This window comes from Perca fluviatilis, chromosome 22 (genome assembly GCF_010015445.1).
Source record: "Perca fluviatilis chromosome 22, GENO_Pfluv_1.0, whole genome shotgun sequence".
In the NCBI taxonomy this organism is placed as follows: Eukaryota; Metazoa; Chordata; class Actinopteri; order Perciformes; family Percidae; genus Perca; species Perca fluviatilis.
The window spans coordinates 30,251,252-30,269,860 of record NC_053133.1 but is presented as its reverse complement, the minus strand read 5'-3'; the positions used below and the strand labels follow the sequence as shown (position 1 = coordinate 30,269,860).

Genomic DNA, 18,609 nt, shown 5'->3' with positions numbered 1-18,609 from the left:
AATGATGTCACTGCAGAGTCGACCCTATGTGTGTGTGTGTGTGTGTGTGTGTGTGTGTGTTCAGGCATGTTAAGTGCTCATGTCTCTATGTTTCTGGATGTGTGTCTTTGATCCTGAGCCAGCAATAACACAGCTGTCTGCTTCATGTCTGCGTTTTGTCTGAATTTATGTAACTTATGTAAGAGAGAGAGAGAGAGAGAGAGAGAGAGAGAGAGAGAGAGAGAGAGAGAGAGAAAGGTAGGCCTGACCAGCCTGTTCTCATGAAGCATTCATACATATACCTATGAAAAGTAAAGCTCTGTAACTGGTATGGTCAGACTTTCACCCAGGAAACAGGTGATCATGTCCTGAAGAAGTTAAGGAGAAAACACAAGACTTTCACCCAGGAAACAGGTGTTCATGTCCTGAAGAAGTTAAGGAGAAAACACAAGACTTTCACCCAGGAAACAGGTGTTCATGTCCTGAAGAAGTTAAGGAGAAAACACAAGACTTTCGCCCAGGAAACAGGTGTTCATGTCCTGAAGAAGTTAAGGAGAAAACACAAGACTTTCACCCAGGAAACAAGTGTTCATGTCCTGAAGAAGTTAAGGAGAAAACACAAGACTTTCACCCAGGAAACAGGTGTTCATGTCCTGAAGAAGTTAAGGAGAAAACACAAGACTTTCACCCAGGAAACAGGTGTTCATGTCCTGGAAGAAGTTAAGGAGAAAACACAAGACTTTCACCCAGGAAACAGGTGAGTCGGGGGAAATGCAAAGGTACCAAGCCACAGCCAAGCGGATCAATAACAGTTGTTTTCTGTCTGCATCGTAGCAACGCAAAACATTTTTTGGGAGGCACATGCCCTCTGTCTCTCTCCCTTTTCCCCTCCCTCTCTCTCTCTCTCTCTTTTTTTTTCTTTTTTTTTTTTTTTTTTTTTTTTTTTTTTTTCTTTAGGAGCCATTTTGGACTCAGTTCAGCTCGGGTGCTCCAAACACAGTCAGAACAAAAACAAAAAGCGGAACATCCGGTCAAGATCATCAAAATAAAAGCTCTGTTTTGCTTCTTCTTTCTTAGCTCTGGATCTAAATGGAAACTAAACTCTTAAAAAATCTCTCGTTTTTTGGTCAAAAACACACAAAAGGAACACAAAGATACATAAAGAGACAACTTGTCTCTGGATGGTGCAACAAGACAGGCCTCCTCGGTTCTTTCAGGGAATGATTGTAAAGATTTATAAAGAATATGTTTAGGACATTTCCTCTCTAACTAGGAGGTTTTGGGACTGATTGGTGGGATTTTTGTGGACGAAGTGTGTGTGTGTTTGTGTGTGTGCGTGTAACCCTATTCAGCAGAGCCACCGTCGTGTCCGGAGCTTAGCGCTGCCCAAGATGATTGTGATTGGTTTAAAGAAATGCAAACAACCCAGAGAGATTATTTGTCCTATGCCAGAATGCATCTGTGGCTAAGCCAGACTAGTATTGTCGGGCCGCCGGTACCGTTTTTTTTAAGATTGTCAAGAGCCAGAACTTTAAACTGACATCTTAACATGTTTAACTCATTCTAGAAATGTGTCTGACTCGACTCTTAATACTAAGACTCATCCTGTCCTCTGCACATCCTGCACTACTTCATACTGCCTCTTTTTTTCTTAATGTTTATATAGTTATATGTAGGCCCCTATGTGTTGGTTGTTTCTGCAGTTATTGTTTGTTTAATGTTTAATGTGTTAATGTATGCACCAACAACCAAGGCACATTCCTGGTAAGTGCTACTGACTTGGCACTGATTCAGATTCTTCCCCTTTATGGTGGCTGCGAACGTTTTATTTTGAAACCGGAAGCAGGTGATCTGAGGCCGGTGGGTGCAGCTTGACATCCCCACCCCGTTCCTGCCTGTCCCCAGCAGCCCCGAGCAGAGAGAGAGAGAGAGAGAGAGAGAGAGAGAGAGAGAGAGAGAGAGGACGGGGCGGAGGAGAGAGCTGCACCGAGCCACAGAGGAGGAGACACGGCCACAGGAGCGCTGGGCTGCGGGCTGCTTTCACACCAACAACCGGGACTCTTTTTTTGGGATTGTTTTTCGGGGGATCTATCAGCGGGCTGAGAGCGCAAGGGACCCCGGGCTGAGCCGCCGCTGCTGTCCGCCCCGCATGGCTCCGGAACCGCGGGGAAGTTCTTCGTAGAACTGTGCGGGTCCGGTTCTTTTTGGAGGAGAAAGAGGCGGAGAAAGAGGAGGAGGAGGCTGCTGGCTGGATTATTACACACACACACACACACACACACACACACACTGAACACAAAGCCCAGTGGACAGCCCGGGCCTGGCTGGTGGTTTTACGCAGCGTCCCTCGTTAACTTTGTGTTGTAAATGTTGGAGGAGGAACCGGCGGACAGCGCAGCGGCGACCGCCTCCAACTGAAGGGAATATGTTTCTCTCCTGGCTGACCTGTGCACTTCTGCTGGGAACTTTATGTGCAGGTAAGCAGAGACACACACACAGAGAGAGTGTGAGAGTGAGAGTGGGTGAAAGGCTGCATGTTGCAACACTGCAGCCCGCAAACACCAAACCCCAGCAGCAGAAACACGAACGGGAGCAAACAGTAGGGAGCACGCTGTGCGTGGATGTGGCGTGGAAGCGCAGCCAACGTGTTGTGATTTTGGGATATTTTACGCATGTGTTTGTAGTGGTGTTGTCAGCTCCATCCTCCTGCAAATGAATCCCAATCTCCATCAGAAACAGGTCTGTTGCCCAGTACACACTTATAGGAATTTGCCTCGGTGGTTGGTGCATACACATAAACAAACATTTAAATGAAATAAACAATACATAGGCTACATCAACACATCTACACAACACTAATTGTTTATGTGAGAGAAAAGAGGCTGAATGGGTTTAGGGCAGAATGTGCAACTCCAGTATAGTAGGCTCGGCTGCAGGTTAGCTTCACTCAGCAGCCCAAACAAGCAAACAATGAGTGGCTGGTAGCACGGGAACATGCAGCAGCCGTTTGGCTCTCCATGTTGCACCCTGGGTGTTGTAGTCTCTGGCAGCAGCAGCAGCAGCGGCAGCACATGGCGAAGCTAATGCACTCATATTATGCAGGAATATTGACCCAAAAACGGATTTTATTTTGCAGCTTCCAGCGGTGATCCTGAATGAGAACGTGCAGAGTGTAGCGGACTCTGGGTGGAGATGTGTAAACATTCAGTTTGAATTTAAGTTGCTTAAAATCTGCTTCAAATATGCGTCCACAGATTCCATGTGACCCTGATAATATAGACCTATATATATCCTATATTAATATAATAATCTCAACCTCGGTCTGGGTGTATTTATCCTGTGTGTGTGTGTGTGTGTGTGTGTGACATTAAAGGTGGGCTGAGGATTCTTGAACGTGTCCTCATTTTGCACCGAACTGTGCAGGAACACCTCGCTGTAAATCACGTGCGCGGTCGCGTGTGCGTGTGAGATGATGCTGGAGACATCTGAGGACAGTGAATGAATGAATGAATGAATGTGTGAAGCTCCTGCTTTTTTTTTTTTTGGTGTGCAGGAATCACTTGAGTGCAGCCTGCATGTGTCCACTCTGTTGTGTTTTGGCTGCGTGAATGCGTGCGCGTGCAGGTGTGCGCGCGCTGCCATTGTCTGCTCAGGCATGCAGGCGGATCGATAACCGATCAGCAGAGCTCGAGACTCACTCAGTCAGAAATCACACATTCATCTTTATTTATTCTCCTCCCTCCTTTTTTTTTTTCCTCCTTCTTCTGCACGCGCTCCCCGGCGCCGTGCACGCACGTTTTACTACATTTGGGGTGGATGAATGGAGCAGCTCGGTCATGTGGTCTGTAGTGGAGGAGAGGAGGCGCGTGCGCGTTGAAAAAAATACTCCGAGCACACACACAGCTGTCCTCTCAAACAAACACATTTTAACCGTCCTGTTTTCCCCGTTTAAAACTTTCTATATCATAAATTTGGGTTTCTTTCAACCAAATTGCCCCAAAATAACATGACTGGTTCCATAAGACGCTCTTCACAAAGGAAAGTAATGATCAGATCTCTATTTTCATAGAATTCTGGGTGTTGTATTCACTTTCATAGCATTATCCTGACTAATCCTGTGATTATTTGTTACCATCATTCCTCTGATCTTAAGCATTTAGTCAAAATCATTCATCATTTTTGCTTTTTTCTTACACAAAAATGAGAAAATTTCATATAAATGAGGTTTATTGACCATGAATTCCAAAAAAATAAGTGTAAAACTAGTGTAAATAAAGTCTAGTGGTGAATATACTGGTGTTAATGGAAAAAAAGTGGCAAAAACGTTGAAATAAGCGGCACAAACGTACAAAAAGCAAGCATAACATGGGGAAAAAGCAACATCAACATAAAAACAGGGTCTAAAAGAGCCGGCAGGACAACACAAGGGTTACAGCCAAACACCGCAGACAGAAACATCATCTCTCTAATCATTTCTCTTCCAGAACAGGTCTCTATTCTGACTGTTTGGGTCTGTAGCATCACATTAAGCCTCATTTACATATGCAGGACAAACATCCCATAGGGCAGCAACGATCAACTGGCGGCCCACATACGGCCCGTCAAAGCTCCAACCCGAAAAACACTCGAGATGGAAATAATAGTAGATATAAACAATAAATAAATAATACAAGCTGATCATGAATGGGTCATGTTTGGCAATGATGAAAGTTGGCAATATCAGAATCAGATTTATTGGCCAAGTATATTCACATACACAAGGAATTTGACTTTGGTAGGTGTTACCTCTCTATACATTCAACAAACAGACATGTAATAGTAAACATTAACAAAGATAATATAGACTTTATTAATCCCACACTGGGCAAATTCATGTGCAGCAGCAATGTACACTCATCAGAATAACACAAATACAATACAGTTAGTAGAGGATAGGAGAAAATATACATGCGTGTAAGAAATAGAAAAAAATAGAATTAGTTATAATAATAATAATAATAAACATATTTACACAATACACACTTTTATAAACAGACAGTATATTAACACAGATATACAGATGAAAAGATATGACATATTGCACAGTTGGAGGTGACAGAGTGATAAATAATTAAATGTGCATAGTGCAGAATATTGTCCAGTGACGCTCATATTGCAGAAACAGCGAGCAGTGCTACATTATGATGTTGTATTAAAGAGTCGGACTGCTGCTGGAATGAAGGACCTGCACAAATAGTAATATAGACACATACTGTACAGTAGAGACAACAATATACATATAGGCACATGTCAACATAATATACAAAAATACAAATAAGACATAATATCAAGACAAGTACACATGGAGTGGGATGTAAAGTGCAAAAAGTAGTAGTGCAAATTAGTGTGCAAGATGCATATTTGAATGATAGGTATGTAATGTGTAGAGAAGAGGGTGAATATAAATTCAAACTTATTATAAGTCTGTTCTTCAATAGTCTGTCCAGACCCTCCTCCACAGCGCTGCGGAGGAGGGTCTGGCTAGTCCACACAGCATTCCTGGATGGGAGAAAAACGTGCTCTGGTTTATTGGCATTTCTTTAAACCAATCACAATCGTCTTGGGCGGGACTAAGCTCCGGACGGAGCCACGGTGCATCTGTGTCAAAAAAACTTTAAACATTTTTTGTGTGTGAAAAAACCCTCAAAAGACCGTCGAAACATATTGTGTTGATGTGTAGGGTTGGGCATCGTTTGGATTTGACCCTTTTCTGATTCTTCCTCTTGATTCCGGTTGTTATGGATTCTGATTCGTTGAGGGGTGGAGTTGAGACGGGGTCACATGCTCATTACACAAATAAGAGGAAACATCATTTTGATTCAATGGTGCTTTGCAGTTGTACAGCTTTTTATTTTAAGATAATTTTTTGGGGGCATTTTTAGGCCTTTATTGAGAGAGAGAGAGAGAGAGAGAGAGAGAGAGAGAGAGAGAGAGAGAGAGAGAGAGAGAGAGAGAGAGAGATGGATGCTGGTTGGATTTGAACCTGCCGCCCACTGCGTTGAGGAGCAAACCTCTACATATGTGTGTCTACCAACTGAGCTAACCCGGACACAGTTTTACAGCTTTTAACGTAAAATAAAGCCACACTAGAGCGCTGCTTACTGTTCTCCAAAGGCTGCAACACAACAAGCGCCTGGTCTCTACGGAAACCCAAACTTGCGTATGTTAAATTGGGAAGAGATGATCAGATTTGAAGCCAAATCCTGCAAACGATTCCAATAAAGAAAAGGTCCACTGGAATCATAATTTTTGAGGTTCTCGATGCCCAATCCTACAAAAGATTGTTGAAAAATATTGAAAAACATGTCAAACTTCGAAAAAAATCCAAAATCTAAAAAGCATCGAAAACTAAAAACAAACATTAAAAGTAAATGTAAACAAAAGAAGAAAAGGTTTTAAAAATATCACACGTTGAAAGCATCAAAAGTGTAAGTAGATGTTGACAAAATGCCAACGGCATCAAGTGCCAACTCAGTGAAGGAGAATAAGCCGTGTGTTTGGGACGCTGCAGGCCAAACATTAAGGACCAGGAATGCAAGATAATATCATAATATTACTTGAACAGATATTAAAGTGCTCTCAGTTCTGCTGCTTTCAGTATTCTGAATGTCGTTAACCCTCCTGTTGTCCACGGGTCAAATTTGACCCGTTTACAAAAACCTTTCTATATCTACGACAAAAGAACGATGAAAAAAGTGACCAAAAAATCAAAAAAAACCAAGACAAAAACCATAACCAGTGACAAAACCATAAAAAACATCGCCAAAGATGACAAAAACTTGTTAAAGTGACAAAAAGTGGAACAAAAACATCGGAAAAAGCAACAAAAAACTTGACTAAAACATAATAAAAAAACCTGCAAAAACGCGACAATAAATTGGAATAAGTGTCGAAATTTGGACCCAGAAAAACCCAAAGTTGCAGGTCGACGGGAAGACAAAGCGAGGGTTAATCAGATATTAAAGTGTTCTCAGTTCTGCTGCTTTCAGTTTTCTGCTAAAATACAACAAACTGCTTTTTGAATTTAAAACTTGATTTGCAGCGAGGACTGTCCCGTTCTTGTGTCGCAACACTTTTTCTGCTCACCAGTTCCATTTCCACTTTCTCACAGCCTGCTGCATTGAACGCTCCACCTACGTAAAACACCTTTCCGTAATCAATCGACGCGCCCGCTTATTACAGCGACCAGCGTAGCGCACCTAGTGCAAGCGTAGGGTTCGGCAGAAACCCAATCCCGTCAAAAAGCTCAATATTCAGCCCAATCAGAAGCCGAATCTGGTGTGTGGTCTAAAAGTGACGCTATAGGAGACTTTTTCAATAACAAACGCGAAAGATGCCTGACCAGGCGTTGCTTTGAATGAGTTGGGCTGGCGGTCACCTATTTTTGTAGGATATCATGCAAATGTCCGTACGATATCGTACGAACCCGTTCATTAGAATGCGTTACGAGTGTACTCGTTTCTGTTCACCTGTAGCGTGACGGAGTTCCTCAGGGAAGCGTGTCGGATCCCTCGTGGTTTCAGAGGCTTGTGGAATGCAGTCTGTGTGTTCACACGGCAGCAACACATACCTGGGGAGAGGGGAGCTGTCACTGGCGCTTTAGAGAGAGAGAGAGAGAGAGAGAGAGAGAGAGAGAGAGAGAGAGAGAGAGAGAGAGAGAGAGAGAGAGAGAGAGAGAGAGAGAGAGAGAGAGAGAGAGAGAGAGATGGATGCTGCAGGTTGGATTTGAACCTGCCGCCCACTGCGTTGAGGAGCAAACCTCTACATATGTGTGTCTACCAACTGAGCTAACCCGGACACAGTTTTACAGCTTTTAACGTAAAATAAAGCCACACTAGAGCGCTGCTTACTGTTCTCCAAAGGCTGCAACACAACAAGCGCCTGGTCTCTACGGAAACCCAAACTTGCGTATGTTAAATTGGGAAGAGATGATCAGATTTGAAGCCAAATCCTGCAAACGATTCCAATAAAGAAAAGGTCCACTGGAATCATAATTTTTGAGGTTCTCGATGCCCAATCCTACAAAAGATTGTTGAAAAATATTGAAAAACATGTCAAACTTCGAAAAAAATCCAAAATCTAAAAAGCATCGAAAACTAAAAACAAACATTAAAAGTAAATGTAAACAAAAGAAGAAAAGGTTTTAAAAATATCACACGTTGAAAGCATCAAAAGTGTAAGTAGATGTTGACAAAATGCCAACGGCATCAAGCGCCAACTCAGTTCCTGATTGGCCGACAGCACATTCAGATCAAATGATTGTGATAGGATGTTGTCATAGTTACGGGATAATGTTGTCATAGTTATGGGAAACCCATATATATATATATATATATATATATATATATATATATATATATATATATATATATGGGCCAATCAGGGCTGAAAGAAACATCAAACATGACTCAAAATAGCTCTACAATTTCTGTTAGTCTTTTAGTAAGTATGTAAGGAGGGAAGGAAAGAAGAAAGGAAGCACATAGGAAAGAAGGTAAGGAAGGAAAGAAGGATGAAAGAAAGGAGGGAAGGGTGTAAAGAAAATGGAAGGAAAGTAAAGAAGAATAATGAGAGAGGGAAAAGGTAATGACTCAAACTGATTAATATATATGTAATATATGTTTTGGGTTTTTTTTCTGACATTTTTGCCTTTTTTTACGTGTTAGACACTTTTTTGATATTTTTATTATTTTTGCGGCCATTTTGGCAACAGCTCTTCCCCTTTTTTTATGTCGTTTTTACAACCTTGTTTTTTTTCTCCATTTTTGGGGTCTTCTTTCATGTGCTTTTGGACCTTTTCTAAAAGACCTAGCTTTTTAACAAATACTGCAATCACAGAAGTAGTCAACTGTTAAATGAACCGCTAACGACTTTGATAATGGATTAATTGGTTAATTGGCTTGGAAGCTCTCTGATTGGTTCCTGTCAGCCGTGGTGATACATCTGAAGATATATTTTTTTTTGTGTGGGGGGGGTGGGTTGGGTGGGGGGGGTTGGAAGGTGTTTCTGTTGTTGAACGCTGCCCGACTCCCTGCAGAGGAGAGGGTGAGCAGGGTGCATGATGGGGGATGGGTTGCCCGTAGCTACGGGGCAAGATTTAAAGGTCCAGCGCCTGTTTTCTTTTCTCCGCTCGTCTCCCCCTAAGATTGATGACACGGGGTCAGAGGGGGAGGAGAGGGGAGGTACCGGGGGAGGAGCAGAGCCGGGGGGAGACAGCTGCAGGGGGGCGATGGATTTAACCACCTGCATCAGCAGCTTCTGAATGCAAACGTTGGCAGGAACGCTTCACAGCGAACTTGGGCAAAAATGACTTTGAATCTTCCTTCTTAAAAAAAGCAAGCGACAAAAATATTAAAAAAAATGACAGAAACAAAGTAAATTTTTACAGGCCCCTGTACAATTTCATTTTATTTCTGAGGAATAACAGACAAATATTGAAAAAATATTAAACAAATGTCAAACTTTGGGGAATAAATGTCAAAAATCTAATGAAAATATTTTAAAAAAATCTAAAAAAACACAACAAAAACTCCCACCGCCCTGTGGAGTCTAGAAGGAGTAACATAAAACCTATGCTTTAACTTAATCTGAATTTATTTGTTATCACTGGAGAAATGATCCGAAATCTTCCCAGAATCCCACATTCAGACTTTGAGGAACAACTCAGAGAAACACTGATTACGAATCAAAAACCTTTTGACATTTGAAGCATTACTTCCACTTTTTAAAGACAGTAACGTCAGCCGGAGCTGTTTCTACTCAGGCTGCACGATACGAGGAAAATATACGATAACGTTGTTGAATATGGTGATAGATAAACGCACATTAAAGTTTTCTTAGTTCTGCTGCTTTCAGTATTCTGCTAAAATACAACAAACTGCTTGTTGAGTTTAAAACTAATTACAGAAAATCATTTCCAACTTTCATTTAATGAACAAATTGAACATTGAGTTGAACATTAAAGCCATAAAAAAGTCGAAAAAAATGCCAAAAACGTCTGAAAAAGCAACAGCTGAAATCTTACCCATGGCACCAAATAAAAATAAGTTAGGGCCAGCTCTACAGAAACAGTTAATGCAGCAGAGCTGTGACCGTCTCGTGGAGTTAGCGTTGAACATCAGACAAAAATTACGTTTGAATGTTCCTTCTTAAAAAAGCAAGTGACAAAAATATAGAAAAAAGCGACACAAACCCCTATAAAAGTTTTATTAATTTTTTTCCTGAGGAATAATGCAAAAAAAATTGAAAAAAAGCCAAACTTTGGAAAAAATAAAGTACATTTTTTTTAAACAAAGAAATATCAAAAGTGTCAAAATGTCGAAAAAAGTCTGACCGAAACGCCAGTAAAATAAAACCTGTGCCCTAACTTAATCTGAATTTATTTGATCAGTTAGTGTCTGAAGTTAGCGTTGAGCATTAGCCAGGTTCAGGTTAGTATCTGCATGTGTTTAGAGCACCTCTCTGTGATTTATGGCTGCAGCTCAGCTGACCTGGTTTCTCAGCAATCAATAACGGCCCAGGGAGAGGCCTGCAGCTCTCTGTGTGTTCTGCTGTGGAGGAAAGAAGGCGATCACATGAAGGAGAATAAGCCGTGTGTTTGGGACGCTGCAGGCCAAACATTAAGGACCAGGAATGCAAGATAATATCATAATATTACTTGAACAGATATTAAAGTGCTCTCAGTTCTGCTGCTTTCAGTATTCTGAATGTCGTTAACCCTCCTGTTGTCCTCGGGTCAAATTTGACCCGTTTACAAAAACCTTTCTATATCTACGACAAAAGAACGATGAAAAAAGTGACCAAAAAATCAAAAAAAACCAAGACAAAAACCATAACCAGTGACAAAACCATAAAAAACATCGCCAAAGATGACAAAAACTTGTTAAAGTGACAAAAAGTGGAACAAAAACATCGGAAAAGCAACAAAAAATTGACTAAAACATAATAAAAAACCTGCAAAAACACCGACAAAAAATGGAATAAGTGTCGAACTTTGGACCCAGAAAAACCCAAAGTTGCAGGTTCGGAAGGAAGCGAGGGTTAATCAGATATTAAAGTGTTCTCAGTTCTGCTGCTTTCAGTTTTCTGCTAAAATACAACAAACTGCTTTTTGAATTTAAAACTTGATTTGCAGCGAGGACTGTCCCGTTCTTGTGTCGCAACACTTTTTCTGCTCACCAGTTCCATTTCCACTTTCTCACAGCCTGCTGCATTGAACGCTCCACCTACGTAAAACACCTTTCCGTAATCAACGGCGCCGTCATTACAGCGACCAGCGTAGCGCACCTAGTGCAAGCGTAGGGTTCGGCAGAAACCCAATCCCGTCAAAAAGCTCAATATTCAGCCCAATCAGAAGCCGAATCTGGTGTGTGGTCTAAAAGTGACGCTATAGGAGACTTTTTCAATAACAAACGCGAAAGATGCCTGACCAGGCGTTGCTTTGAATGAGTTGGGCTGGCGGTCACCTATTTTGGTAAAATTCTATCGATAATAAAACAGTTTTTTATATATTTTGGGGTTTTTTTTCGTAAAAAATAAATTTCTGTTCACCTGTAGCGTGACGGAGTTCCTCAGGGGAAGCGTGTGGGATCCTTCGTGGTTTCAGAGGTTTGTGGAATGGGGTCAGGCAGCAACACATAGAGCAATAAATCCTGGGGAGAGGGGAGAGGGGAGCTGTCACTGGCGCTTTATATAGAGAAAAAAAAAAAGAAAGAAGAGAGAAAAAGAGAGAGAGAGAGAGAGAGAGAGAGAGAGAGAGAGAGAGAGAGAGAGAGAGACGTGAGAGAGAGAGAAGAGAGAGAGAGAGAGAAAAAAAAAAAAAAAAAAAAAAAAAAGAAGAGAGAAGGAGAGAGAGAGAGCAAAAAGAGACAGAGAGAGAGAACGTAAAAGAGAGACAGAGAGAGAGATGTAAAAGAGAGACAGAGAGAGAGATGTAAAAGAGAGACCTAAAAGAGACACAGAGAGAGAGAGAGAGAGATATGGAGGGTCGTAAAGAGAGGAATTTGAGGGATACAGAGGAAGAGAACAGTTTGTACTATCAGTTTGAGGTGAAAAGAGAACAAAAATATTCCACTTTAACCCTTCAATGTCAATTTATTTTAAGATTAGATCATTAAAAACTCTTAAAAGGTTTCAGTTCTATGACGGGGTTTAAAACCAGACTGACACTTTTCATAAATATTATGAGTAGCTAAAACGTTTTGAAGCTCGGTCAGAACTAGTTTCTCTAGGACAGAACTTTTTACACGAGCCGGGGGCTGCACAACAGCAGGTTTAAAGCCAGCTGGAACATTACCAGAGACAAGACAGGTATTTATCAGTCATAGAACATAGGGGTGTGCAAAAATCGATCGGCATTCGAATCGCGATTCAAGCTCTACTGATTCATAATCGATTCAAATTCAAATGATTTTTTAATTGTATGTCCACTGCAATCACATGGGAAAAGTAACTACATTTACATACCGTGAATAGTAGGAATCACAGAGGTCAGATGTGGGAACGATAGGGGCAGAGTCACATGGGTTTATAAGAGTGTTTAACATTTTGCAAAGAACCTGAGGCCTGTGTATGTAAATTCTATATCTATTCTAGTACAACAGGCAACACAATATATCAAAAATAGAATAATCATTACTTTACTATACATGGACACTAGTAAAAGACTTGAAGAAAAGTTTAAGTTAAAGTTGAAAACTGTCCATACAGACAAAAAGACAGCGTGGTGTATTGACCATACATACAAGCTAGCATGTAGCACTAGCTGGCACTGCCTTCCAATCTTTCCAGTCCAGGGTAGTCCAGGGTAATTTATGTGTATGTATAAAGGGCAGTGTGCAGAGCAGACTTAAAGACTTAAGTCAATCACCCGCCTCCCCTTCTGTGTAGCATTGAAGAGCTGAAATGTACTCTGTTTTAGCAGATTTTACAGCTCTCTGATAATCAGACGGACTGTGCTGTAGAATTTCTTTTTTTTTTTTTTTTTTTTTTTTTTTTTTTTTTTTTTTCCACCACACACCCCCCCAACCAAAGGCTCGAAAAACAAAAATAGAGTTTTTTTTTTTTTTTTTTTTTTTTCTTCTCACACAAACACAAAAAAAAAACCACCCCCAAAGAGCTTTAGTGTGTTTCGTCCTCAGGGGAGCAACAGAGTCTAAACGGCTTGTTGAAGTTGAATTAAAAAGAGTAATAATCTAATCAATAATCTAATCGGAGGGGGTGTGTGGTGTAAACAGTCAATTGCATGGGCGGGCTGTACTGCGTGCTGTATGTTAGCCGCTAGCATCGAGCTACCCAGCTTATTTGGGTGGACACCATCGGTCCTTGTGTTGTCTTCCTGCCGACCGTGTACTTGTTGTCCTTCTGTTTGGTCTGTTTATAAAGTATAAAGTATAACCGCTACAGGATCATCTTTCCTGCCACAATCCATAAAACTGAACAACAATCCACATTACACTATTATGCTAATGGAACATATTTACTGTCCTACATATTTGGACACTTTTTTTCACCGTTTTTTTCTGCCCTCATTAGTTTTTTGTCGAAGTCTTTTGACGCTGTTTACAAAAGATTTTGTCGCTTTTTCTGACATTTGTTGCCTTTTGACGTTTTTGTCTTTTTTTTCAGAGTTAATTTTCTAAATTTTTTCAACGTTATTGTCTCTTTTCTCAATCCATGCAGACATGTCCACTCTAGATATTAGGAGAACTCCAGACTTCAGACCCAATGATGATGAGTAACTACAGATTATTGGTGATTGTGTATTTTGTTTATTTGAAGGCAGATATTGAATGGTCTCGGTGCAGTTTGAATGTTCAGAGAGACTTTTAATAAATCAGACCCGCTGAGCGCGAACAATCAATATAAAACTAATCCTATAACCAGGACCCGTCATCGTAACTCTCTCTATAACTAACACACACACACACACACACACACACACACACACACACACACACACACACACACACACACACACACACACACACACACACACACACACACACAGCGCAGAGATACAGACACACACAGACACACAGACGCACACACAGGCACACATTATTGCAGCTAAAACTGAGTAAGACGGAGAAAAGTCGGATTATCTTAAAAAAAAGTCTAATCTGTTGAGATATAAAGTAAAGGACAAGTTACCTCAACATTTGCACTTCAGTACAGTACTGGAGTACGTGTACTTAGTTACTTTGCCTTTTGTGGCATTTTTTAAGTTGGTGTAACTTAACATTTGTACTGAAGTACAGAGCTTGATTAATGTAGAATGGGACTATTAAAACCCAGAAACCCCCTGAGTGTAGGGACGTGTCAGACCCTGGTCCTGGTTCAGAGGGCCGAGTGTCGGCCTGCATTGTGTTTGCTCGGCTGTAAAGTTTGCTGCCTCGCTGTGACAGATGGGGGGGAGGGGGGGGGGGTTCATTGACAAAGTTACGGCTCCCCGGGGCCCAGACGCTCTCTTCCTCCACTCATCTCCCTCAAGGACGGGGGCTTGAGGGGGTAGGGGGGGGGGGTGGTCCTGTCTGCCCTCACACAGAAGACGGGGCAGATGTTGTCTGGACAACAACAAAACTCTCCTAATGCTGCAGCCGGGGAGGCATTGGACCGGCGCTGGATCCAAATATTCAACTATATGGATATCGGTTCGATAGATAGATAGATAGATAGATAGATAGATAGATAGATAGATAGATACTTTATTGATCCCCAAGGGGAAATTCAAGGTCCCAGTAGCTTAAAGACATCACACACATGCACACGCACGCACACAGGCGCACACACACAGAGAGACACACAGACATGAACATGCACGCAAATGCACATATATATACACACATACATGAACATGCATGAACATGCACGCACACACACACACACACACACACACACACCCACACACCCACACACACACTATAGCAGTTAAACTGAGCTTTTCTTTAGCTCAGCTGTTAGATCGAGGTTCTTGTTGTCTTTGCCGAGGTTTCACGGCCGAAACAGGAAGTGACGGCTGCTGACGGATCCCCACAGCTGCAGCTGTTTGCAGAGATACAGATGTTCAGATTCCACGACGGCGAGCGTATGTGCAGACCGTGTTGACTGTTCCCACGGGAACAGGCTAACAGATGGCTGCTGGTTGAACGAGCAAAGCTACAAAAAGCACAAGCACAAATCTGTACAGAGGAAATCTTTGTGATCGAAGGACGAACGCATCACTCAGAGCAGCGTTCAGGGACCAGAGAGAAGGCTGGAGACGTTTCTAGAGAGGCTTTTCAACTCTATACAGAATGTAAGCTTCAGACCAAGGTTATTATAGTTGAAATGCACTTGAAGGCAGCTTGATTTCCCAGAGAAAGAGAGAAAGAAAAGAGAGAGAGGGACTGAGGAAACAGTTCAGAGCTTGTGTTTGGTGCTTTAAAACGTTCTAGTGGCAGAGATAGGGGCAGTGATGCTTCCTGTTTTGTGTGTGTGCAGTGTTTTGATGTGTGCATCATTATTTTTTGGTTAATGACGATCCCTGGTACTCTTTTTTTCTCCTCCTGTGTGTGTGTATGTGTCTCTTATTTCTAAATGTTTGTGTAATGGCAGCCGTAACATTAATTAGCATAACACTAATTAGGTCTAACCCCTCCCTCTCCCTCCACTGAGTTGCTCCATCACTGGTCTCCATGTTGTAGCCTAGTCCAGTTTTTAATGTTACTGTCTGTGTCTCCTGCCGGACCAGAATTGTGACAAATGTCGATGTAGATTGAAAAAAATCAGACCTGGGTCAGATTCAGGACCACATATGGAAGTGGTCTGAATCTGATTTGAGGTTTCACACTACTTCTGAAGAAGTCTGACCTGCTCACTTGACCCCAAAAAAATCTGATTTGGGCCACTGTTGCCTGCAGTCTGAACGTAGCCTTACTTATCGCTCCTTTTATACACTATACACTAGGGGTGCACGATTCAGAAAATGTCAATATTCGATTCAAAATCGATTTTTCGGTTTTTAAAAAAAGAAAAAAAGGATTCACACTATGTAAATGTAGTTACTTTTCCCATCTGATTGCAGTAGACGTACAATAAACAAAATAAAATAATAAAATAAATACATTTAAAAAATGTAATTTTTGAATCTATTTTGAATTGGTAGAGCTTGAATTGCGATTCGAATGTGAATTGATTTTTTTTTTTTTGCACACCCCTACTATACACACTGCGTGCCAACCCTAACCCAGACAGCAGTTTATTGCCACAGTAGTGGAACTACATACATATATGTGATACATACAAACAAACATTAAACACTGACAAAAATAAACAATAAATACTGTGTGTGTGTGTGTGTGTGTGTGTGTGTGTGTGTGTGTGTGTGTGTGTGTGTGTGTGTGTGTGTGTGTGTGTGTGTGTGTGTGTGTGTGTGTGTGTGTGTGTGGCGGAATGACGCTGTTAGTTTATACACCATGAGAACCGAGGGATATACTTCATATTATGAAGACTTGCTGTATGCCAATGACCCACGACTTTGTATATGTATTTAATTGTGTGTGTGTGTGTGTGTGTGCGTGTTGAAGGGCTGAGCCACGGCGACGCTGACACCCTGGAGTGTCTGTACTACAACGTGAACTACGAGGCGGAGCGGACCAATCAGAGCGGCGTGGAGCGCTGCGAGGGCGAGGCGGACAAACGCTCGCACTGCTACGCCTCGTGGAGGAACAGCTCGGGCTCCATCCAGCTGGTGAAGAAAGGCTGCTGGCTGGACGACTTCAACTGCTACGACCGGTACAAACACCTGGAAACACACACACGGGCCAAACTCAAGGCCCGCGGGCAGAACCCAGCCCCGTTATTTTGTAGCTGCTAGCGTGGCACGCCCTCATACTCTGCTTCTGACTGGCTAGTAGTCCTTGCCTAGGTACTGTCAGGGTACGCCCTCATACTCTGCTTCTGACTGGCTAGTAGTCCTTACCTAGGTACTGTCAGGGCACGCCCTCATACTCTGCTTCTGACTGGCTAGTAGTCCTTACCTAGGTACTGTCGAGGGGGGGCCGCCCTCATACTCTGCTCCTGACTGGCTAGTAGGCCTTACCTAGCTACTGTCAGGCGCCCTCCATACTCTTGCTTCTGACTGGCTAGTAGTCCTTACCTAGGTACTGTCAGGGCACGCCCTCATACTCTGCTTCTGACTGGCTAGTAGTCCTTACGTATGTATCGTCAGGGCCCTCATACTCTGCTTCTGACTGGCTAGTAGTCCCGATTACGTCAGTACTGGGCCCTCATACTCTGCTTCTAACTGGCTAGTAGTCCTTACCTAGGTACTGTCAGGGCACGCCATCATACGCGCACTTTAAAACACCCCCGGGACATGAACGCTCGTTTCCTGGGTGAAAGTCTTGTATTTTCTCCTTAACGAGGATCTTCACGCTCTGATACAGCAGCAGTCAATGTGCTGCCGACAGTAATAAATACTAGAATACATACCAGTTACAGAGCTTTACTTGACTCAGATATATGTACTAATACTTCATGAGAACAGGGCTCCGGTGTAACAGGAAGTGTGAATGTTTTGGACTGAACCCAACATTTTTGTTTATGTTTTTTATGCTTTTTTTTCTTCGTTTTGTCCCATTTGTTGGGTTTTATTTTTTGACATTTTTGATGCTTTTAAAAAATTTTTTTGCCGTGAATGTCAATGTTTTTGAACGTTAGACATTTTTTTTTTTTTTTTTCAAATTATTCGCCTTTTCCAACATTTGTCGTAAAAGTTTTCTAGTTATCTTTAACTTTCCTGTCCTCGTCGGGTCTGCCGGCGCCCCGCAGTGTTTGCCTATCCTGCCTATAGTGTGTGCGTGACGGGCTCCCTGTCGCACAGATCTGATTGGCCAGTTTGTGTCTCCGTCTCTCAGACAGGAGTGCGTGGCGACGGAGGACAGTCCTCAGGTCTTCTTCTGCTGCTGCGAGGGAAACTTCTGCAACGAGAGGTTCACACACCTGCCGGACGCCAACGGACCGCGTGAGTCTCCCACACAGTTCTCCACATCTTCTCTAATATTTTGGGTTTGTGTTTTTACCTGATGAACGTGTGTGTGTGTGTGTGTGTGTGTGTGTGTGTGTGTGTGTGTGTGTGTGTGTGTGTGTGTGTGTGTGTGTGTGTGTGTGTGTTATATATTGGGCTTATAGCGGCTTGCGTGTGTCTGTTTCTGTGTGTGTTTGTGCATGTGTGTGTGTGTCTGTTTCTGTGTGTGTTTGTGCATGTGTGTGTGTGTCTGTGTATGTGTGTGTTTTTTGCATATGTGTGCATATGTGTGTGGTTTTCTGTGTGTGGCGTTGTGTTTGTTTGTGTGTGTGTCTGTTTATGTGTGTGTGTGTGTGTGTGTGTGCTGCGTGTGTCTCTGTTTCATGCGCGCGTGTGGTCAGTGATCAAAGCTCCCGCCCCAGCGTGTTGAGCGTCATGGTGTACTGCCTGCTTCCCGTCTCCATGGTGACTGTGGTGCTGCTCGCCGCCATCTGGATGTACCGCCACCGGAAACCTCCGTACGGACACGCCCACATCAACCAGGTCAGCAGAATCTCTACGACTAAATCTGTCAAAAAGCAAAG

General features: G+C 42.4%; 1 pseudogene; it reads left to right on the top strand.

Annotated features, from left to right (window-relative positions):
- Positions 1 to 1,918: 1,918 nt before the first annotated feature.
- LOC120552629 overlaps positions 1,919 to 18,609 on the top strand; it is a 23,753-nt pseudogene continuing 7,062 nt past the window's right edge.